The following is a 7,581-nucleotide window of genomic DNA, read 5'->3' as shown; positions in this document are numbered from 1 at the left end:
CTAAGAGCGCTGACTGGAGACACAGTTGGACCCAATGATGGTCCCATAAAGACCAGAGAGAGGGACAGCACTGCCGATCAAACTAATCAAGACAAAAGAGTAGAATGACAAATTCATTGGCAATGGGGAATGAGGCCAGCCTCATTAAAACCGCAAGGTGTGCACACCACTACAAACCAAATAGGTAGTCAGTAGGCTTGCCGTACATCAAGACAGGGAGATTAGTAGACATTCGAACAGTGATCACAATTTCTGGACTCGAACACCCAGGAGTGAGCTACACATAGCTGTATTGACAAAGGTTGGGTCTGCCATGTCATAAATACCGGGGTACATTTCAATTGCGTTCTCCGTTTATTGTTTCATGGGGAAGCGAACTGTTAACTCTTTATAGAGAAACTGCATGTTATGCTGCGAGGTTTCTGTTTCTACTCTGCTAATAATCCTCGCAAAAAATTCTTGATAGTCGGCAATGTTCTGTATTGTGTATAATGTATTAATAATTCTAGGATCTAATTAGCAATAGATAGTGAAAGGCACATTTCCAGTAGACATCAAACTGACTGCTTATTATAACAGTCAAAAATAAAAAAAATTGTTCATTTTGTAACTCCATCTGCTGCATTGTAACCTAAATCTGTGTCGCGACACCATCTCACATTCCTTTTTTTCTCAGGGCACAGGAGTAGATAGGAACACGGGACACATTTTAGAAGTCGTGGGCATTCTTTGAGCGTGAGTGAGTTAGATGGCAGCATCATCCTGGGCACAGAACCCATGTGACAGCGGATGGAGTTAGAAGCATTTTCAATAGTTAAAATGGTGACTTCACATTCCAAGAACAGCGTGTAATCATCCATTGTCCTCACTTGCCTAAAATGCCATCGACAGTCATCAACATTGAGTGAGACATTAAAAATGTGCGTCTATGGGTGTGACAGTTCAAAGAAGGCCAAAGATCATGAGAACGAAGCAAAAGACCCTCAGTCATGCAACAGCCAGTCCGACAACATGATTGCATGAGGACTGCGGAAGAGACTGCATGCAAAGTTGGCATTTCTGTAGGATATGTGCACATCATCCTGCATGAAGGTCGCCCCCCTCACTACTTCCCCCTTGTTGTAGTGAAGGGTTTGTGTGTGAACTTGCATTCGAAGCAGTCAGAGTCATGTGACCCCAGATAGATCAAGCACAATACTCAATGGTAGAGCTGGCAGATGATAACATGGTACATGTTACAATGGCTGTGAAGGAGGAAAAATCCTGCAGAAGATGAGAAGTAGAGATGAGCGAACATACTCATTTAGGGAGATTTTGCAATCGAGCATCGCTTTTTTCGAGTAACTGACTACTCGGGCGAAAAGATTCGGGGGGCGCCGGGGTTGCAGAGGGGGGTGAGAGAGAGAGAGCACCCCACTGTTCCCCCCCCCCCCCTCCCTCCCCGGCACCCACGAATCTTTTCGCCCGAGTAGTCAGTTACTCGAAAAAAGCGATGCTCGATTGCAAAATCGCCCTAAACAAGTACGTTCGCTCGTCTCTAATGAGAAGCCACCGGTTGTCCATGTTAACCATGCCATTGGGTATGAACCTCATTCTGTGAAGGGAAAGGGACTTGTTATTTGTATAGTGCTTTCAGGTCATTTATTTATTATCCCCCACCATGGAAGGATGAAAGGCTGAGTCAACCTTAAACCAGCTACCTGATCCATGCGGGGACTGAACCTGCAACCTTCAGGCATACTGCTGCCCCAACAGTCTGCACCACACGAGTCCCCTCAACTGTGTTGATCGAGTGTGCACTGAACTCCGCACATAAATCAAATTCATGCACAGGCATCTTCCAAGAAAATGAATTACGGGCCCTCTGCAAAGACCCCATACTTGGAAGGCAATCATGCCCAGCCCCTAATGATAGCCTATGATGGCATGAAGACATGGAAAGTTTCCTCAAGGGGGTGCTGCAAATGTTGACGAACAATCATATGTTGGTCAACATTCGATTGTCTGCTTGAGTTCCACTGTGGCAGGCGATCTTGACACATAATGACGACATGATTGGTGCCTTCATTCCGTCAATAGATGGGGCGTGAATGAAGGACACTCTTCATGGTCACATTTTCCAGTTGAGTTGCTCTTGCATCTGAGGTTATGTTGAGAAATGAGAATATTTTAAGCTTTCTGGGGTATTTTTGTAGAACATTAGGAGACCTTAGACCTTGAATGAACCTCATAGATAAATATCCCTCTGTACAGTTTGTTCCCTCTGCTCACTTATCAAGCTGAAATTCTCTGTATGTTCCTTCTCATCAGATTTTTCTATCTCAATACCACTAGGCTGTCACTGTGCATAATTTAGCAGGTCGGCAACCATGTTAAGCAATTTGAACTCATCAAAATTGCAAAACTTTAGAGAAAAAAAAGGAAGAGAAATCAATTTTCAGTTCTTTAGTACAATCTGCTCAGAAGGTCTGGTAAGGCGAGAGGGCTCCCCGCAGTGTCCGGTAAGATCTCATCAGGGCAGACTCCACCTAAGAATTCTCTGCTGAGTTATAATATTGATTTGCAGCTTTACACATCAATTTCACCATTTCATCTATTAAAGGGGTTAGTGATCGCGTAATGGAAGATTCTGGAACTTTCTGATATTCTTTGTGCTTTTATTTCTCATCTTTTTTTAGCTTCTCTTCTTGCTGACAGTGAATAATAACTTGGATCATGCGAAACGGCTGTTGCCTGCAGGAGTGGATCTAGCTCATTTGCTGCCAGAGGCGAACAGTGAGAAGATGCCCTCCACCATAAAAAAAAACTATATATATATATATACACTACCGTTCAAAAGTTTGGGGTCACCCAAACAATTTTGTGTTTTCCATGAAAAGTCACACTTATTCACCACCATGCGTTGTGAAATGAATAGAAAATAGAGCCAAGACATTGACAAGGTTAGAAATAATGATTTGTATTTGAAATAACATTGTTTTTACATCAAACTTTGCTTTCGTCAAAGAATCCTCCTTTTGCAGCAATTACAGCATTGCACACCTTTGACATTCTAGCTGTTAATTTGTTGAGGTAAGCTTGTGAAATTGCACCCCACGCTTCTAGAAGCATCTCCCACAAGTTGGATTGGTTGGATGGGCACTTCTGGCGTACCATACGGTCAAGCTGCTCCCACAACGGCTCAATGGGGTTCAGATCTGGTGACTGCGCTGGCCACTCCATTACCGATAGAATACCAGCTGCCTGCTTCTGCTGTAAATAGTTCTTGCACAATTTGGAGGTGTGTTTAGGGTCATTGTCCTGTTGTAGGATGAAATTGGTTCCAATCAAGCGCTGTCCACTGGGTATGGCATGGCGTTGCAAAATGGAGTGATAGCCTTCCTTATTCAGAATCCCTTTTACCCTGTACAAATCTCCCACCTTACCAGCACCAAAGCAACCCCAGACCATCACATTACCTCCACCATGCTTAACAGATGGCGTCAGGCATTCTTCCAGCATCTTTTCATTTGTTCTGCGTCTCACAAACGTTCTTCTTTGTGATCCAAACACCTCAAACTTGGATTCATCCGTCCACAACACTTTTTTCCAGTCTTCCTCTGTCCAATGTCTGTGTTCTTTTGCCCATCTTAATCTTTTTCTTTTATTGGCCAGTCTCAGATATGGCTTTTTCTTTGCCACTCTGCCCTGAAGCCCAAAATCCCGCAGCCGCCTCTTCACTGTAGATGTTGACACTGGTGTTTTGCGGGTATTATTTAATGAAGATGCCAGTTGGGTACCTGTGAGGCGTCTGTTTCTCAAACTAGAGACTCTAATGTGCTTATCTTCTTGCTTAGTTGTGCAACGCAGCCTCCCACTTCTTTTTCTACTCTGGTTAGAGCCTGGTTGTGCTGTCCTCTGAAGGGAGTAGTACACACCGTTGTAGGAAATCTTCAATTTCTTAGCAATTTCTCGCATGGAATAGCCTTCATTTCTAAGAACAAGAATAGACTGTCGAGTTTCAGATGAAAGTTCTCTTTTTCTGGCCATTTTGAGCGTTTAATTGACCCCACAAATGTGATGCTCCAGAAACTCAATCTGCTCACAGGAAGGTCAGTTTTGTAGCTTCTGTAACGAGCTAGACTGTTTTCAGATGTGTGAACATGATTGCACAAGGGTTTTCTAATCATCAATTAGCCTTCTGAGCCAATGAGCAAACACATTGTACCATTAGAACACTGGAGTGATAGTTGCTGGAAATGGGCCTCTATTCACCTTTATAGATTTTGCACAAAAAAACAGACATTTGCAGCTAGAATAGTCATTTACCACATTAGCAATGTATAGAGTGCATTTGTTTAACGTTAGGACTAGTTTAAAGTTATCTTCATTGAAAAGTACAGTGCTTTTCCTTCAAAAATAAGGACATTTCAATGTGACCCCAAACTTTTGAACGGTAGTGTATATATATATTATATATATATATATATTGGAGACACCACATGGCATGCTTAGATACAGCGGTACTGCTCTACTATACCTCTGAATAAGGCAGTCAGCAAATAATGGTCAGATACCAGCTCTACACAGTGATTACAGTACTGTTACCTTCAGTGACCACTGGGGATGTTGTCCTTCATTGGTGACATCCATTTTCATTTTTCTCCTCTATCTAGGTCCAGACCACCATGAAGCTTTCTTCCAGCCACAACTCATCTTTTGCACACTCTTCCCATCCTGCCACTACCCCAGTACCCCACTTAGTAACACCCATAGTACTAGTGACTTTTTATGCCCTTCAAAATTAGTGCTTTTTCTGTGCCTCTTTGAAATTTTAGTGCCACTTCTGTACCCCTCAAAATTAGTGCTCTCTGCTATGCTCCTTAAAATTGTTATGCCCTTTTTGTGTGTGTTCCCTCCTTCGCAAGGTTGTGTTTCTAACCAGTGGTTTGAGGGCCCCTTCTACCCATCTTGAGATTCCTTCACTGAGGGTTGCCACACCTGAGATGATTGGCCTCCCTGGGTTGCCAGCTTTGTGTAGCTGGGAAAGCATGTAGAATACTCCAACCCTGGGGTTCTCAAATATCAAGTCCAAAAATTTTGTGGAGCTCAGAGATAGGCTTCTGATTGCCCTTCTCAATTCCCTCACTTATTTCTGAGTCGGGTCTTGGTCCAGTCTGGTGAAGTATCTGGTGTCCATCAGCTGTCTGTCTGCTTCTTTCTTGTAGTCTGATGTCTTCATGAGGACTATAGCACCACCCTTATCTGCAGGCTTAATGGTGATCTCCTTGTTGTCTTTGAGTGCACAGATGGCCCTTCTTTCCTCCATATTGGTATTAAATGCTTCCTTTTTCTGTTTATTCGGTATAGTGGATTGCACCACACGTCTAAAGACAGATACTACTGCTGCTGGTCAGACTGGGAATAAAGAGCGGCAGTCAGCTGTGAGGCGCCACCTGAGGCAATAGGCTCAACTCACCTTACGTCAGATGTGCGTCCTTTTTACCTGGTTTACATGGCAGCCGGGAGTCTTCTGAAAGACCTCAGGGCTGTCAAGCCATCCCCATGAGGTAGCTGGATAGACTGCCTTACAGATTGCAGTATGATGTAATGCTATGGCATTACATCATACTGCAGGAGCGATCAAAGTATTGCAGGTTGCGGTCCCTTAGGGGGACAAAGAAAGTACAAATAAAATCAATGAAGTTTTACTAATTATTAAAAAAACAAACATTCACTAACCTTGTACTGTACTTAGTTGCGGAATTTCAATGCAGATCCCACAACTGGAATTCCGCAACTACTACACGGTGATTTAATTGTCTGAAATTCACAAATTAAATTAGTTTTTTTTTTTTTGGATTGCAGAGTGTCACATATTTCTGATGTGAACTCTTAACATTTCACTGTAACCAAGTTGCACATACAGTGATACATTGCAGCAAAGTTGTGTGAAGTATGACAAGATCAGGGAAGGTTCCAAACTTTTATTGTAAGTAAGAATGTTCCTATCTGTTGAAAGCAATAAGTGATTCAAAGCGCACTAAAACGAATGGAGCTCAAGGCTGAAAGCCATATTTATGTAGCTCTAAAGCCATTTTCTTCACACACTTGAGAAGTGCCAGACAACGTGGGAGTGCCTTCATAGTCTCTAGACTTCCATGAAAATGTCACCATTTCCGTGAAAGAGGTGTGAGCTTCGTTTTAAAGGGGTATTGCCGTCTCAGCCAATTTTGACTGAGATGGGAATAGCATTTTAAGGCTATGTTCACTGGGGGCTGAGATTTGCATAGGGCTGTGTGAAGGGCTTACCCTGAAGGGTTAAACTATTGCTATGACAATGGACTGTTAGATTGTAAGGCCTGTCATCTCTTTACTGTCATATGTCAACTGGGGTCTCTCTTCTGATACATAAGAACTGCTGTCACATGTGACAAGGACTCTCACTACTGATACATAAAAACTGGGATCTCTCTACTGTCACATGTGAACTGGGGTCTCTCTTCTGATACATAAGAACTGCTGTCACATGTGACAAGGACTCTCACTACTGATACATAAAAACTGGGATCTCTCTACTGTCACATGTGAACTGGGATCTCTCTACTGTCACATGTGAACTGAGATCTCTCTACTGTCACATGTGAACTGGGGTCTCTCTTCTGATACATAAGAATTGAGATATCTCTGCTGTCACATGTAACCTGGAATCTTTCTATTGTCACTTTTAACTGTGATCTCTTTCCTGTCACATCTAAGGTCTGCCTGCAGTCACACTGGGCAAGGGACTCTGTACTGTCACATAAGACCAGTGGTCCATCCTCAGTCACACTGGGCAGGGGTCTCTGTACTGTCACATAGGATCTGGGATCTGTCTGCAGTCACACTGGGCAGGGGTCTCTGTACTATCACATAGGATCTGAGGTCGGTCTGCAGTTAGAGTGGTCAGGGGTCTCTGTACTGTCACATAGGACCTGGGATCTGTCTGCAGTCATACTGGGCAGGGGTCTCTGTACTGTCACATAGGACCTGGGATCTGTCTGCAGTCACACTGGGCAAGGGACTCTGTACTGTCACATAAGACCAGTGGTCCATCCTCAGTCACACTGGGCAGGGGTCTCTGTACTGTCACATAGGATCTGGGGTCTGTCTGTAGTCACAGTGGGCAGGGGTCTTTGTACTGTTACATAGGACCTGGGGTCTGCCTGCTATCTCAGTGGGCAGGGGTCTCTGTACTGTCACATAGGATCTGAAATCTGTCTGCAGTTAGAGTGGTCAGGGGTCTCTGTACTGTCACATAGGACCTGGGATCTGTCTGCAGTCACAGTGGGCAGGGGTCTCTGTACTGTCACATAGGATCTGAGATCTGTCTGCAGTCACAGTGGGCAGGGGTCTCTGTACTGTCACATAGGATCTGAGATCTGTCTGCAGTCACAGTGGGCAGGGGTCTCTGTACTGTCACATAGGACCTGGGATCTGTCTGCAGTCTCAGTGGGCAGGGGTCTCTGTACTGGATCTGGGATCTGTCTGCAGTCACAGTGGGCAGGGGTCTCTGTACTGTCACATAGGATCTGGGATCTGTCTGCAGTTAGAGTGGTCAGG

The sequence above is a fragment of the Eleutherodactylus coqui genome, chromosome 6 (assembly GCF_035609145.1).
Source record: "Eleutherodactylus coqui strain aEleCoq1 chromosome 6, aEleCoq1.hap1, whole genome shotgun sequence".
Taxonomy (NCBI): domain Eukaryota; kingdom Metazoa; phylum Chordata; class Amphibia; order Anura; family Eleutherodactylidae; genus Eleutherodactylus; species Eleutherodactylus coqui.
Note: the sequence above shows the minus strand (reverse complement) of the source record.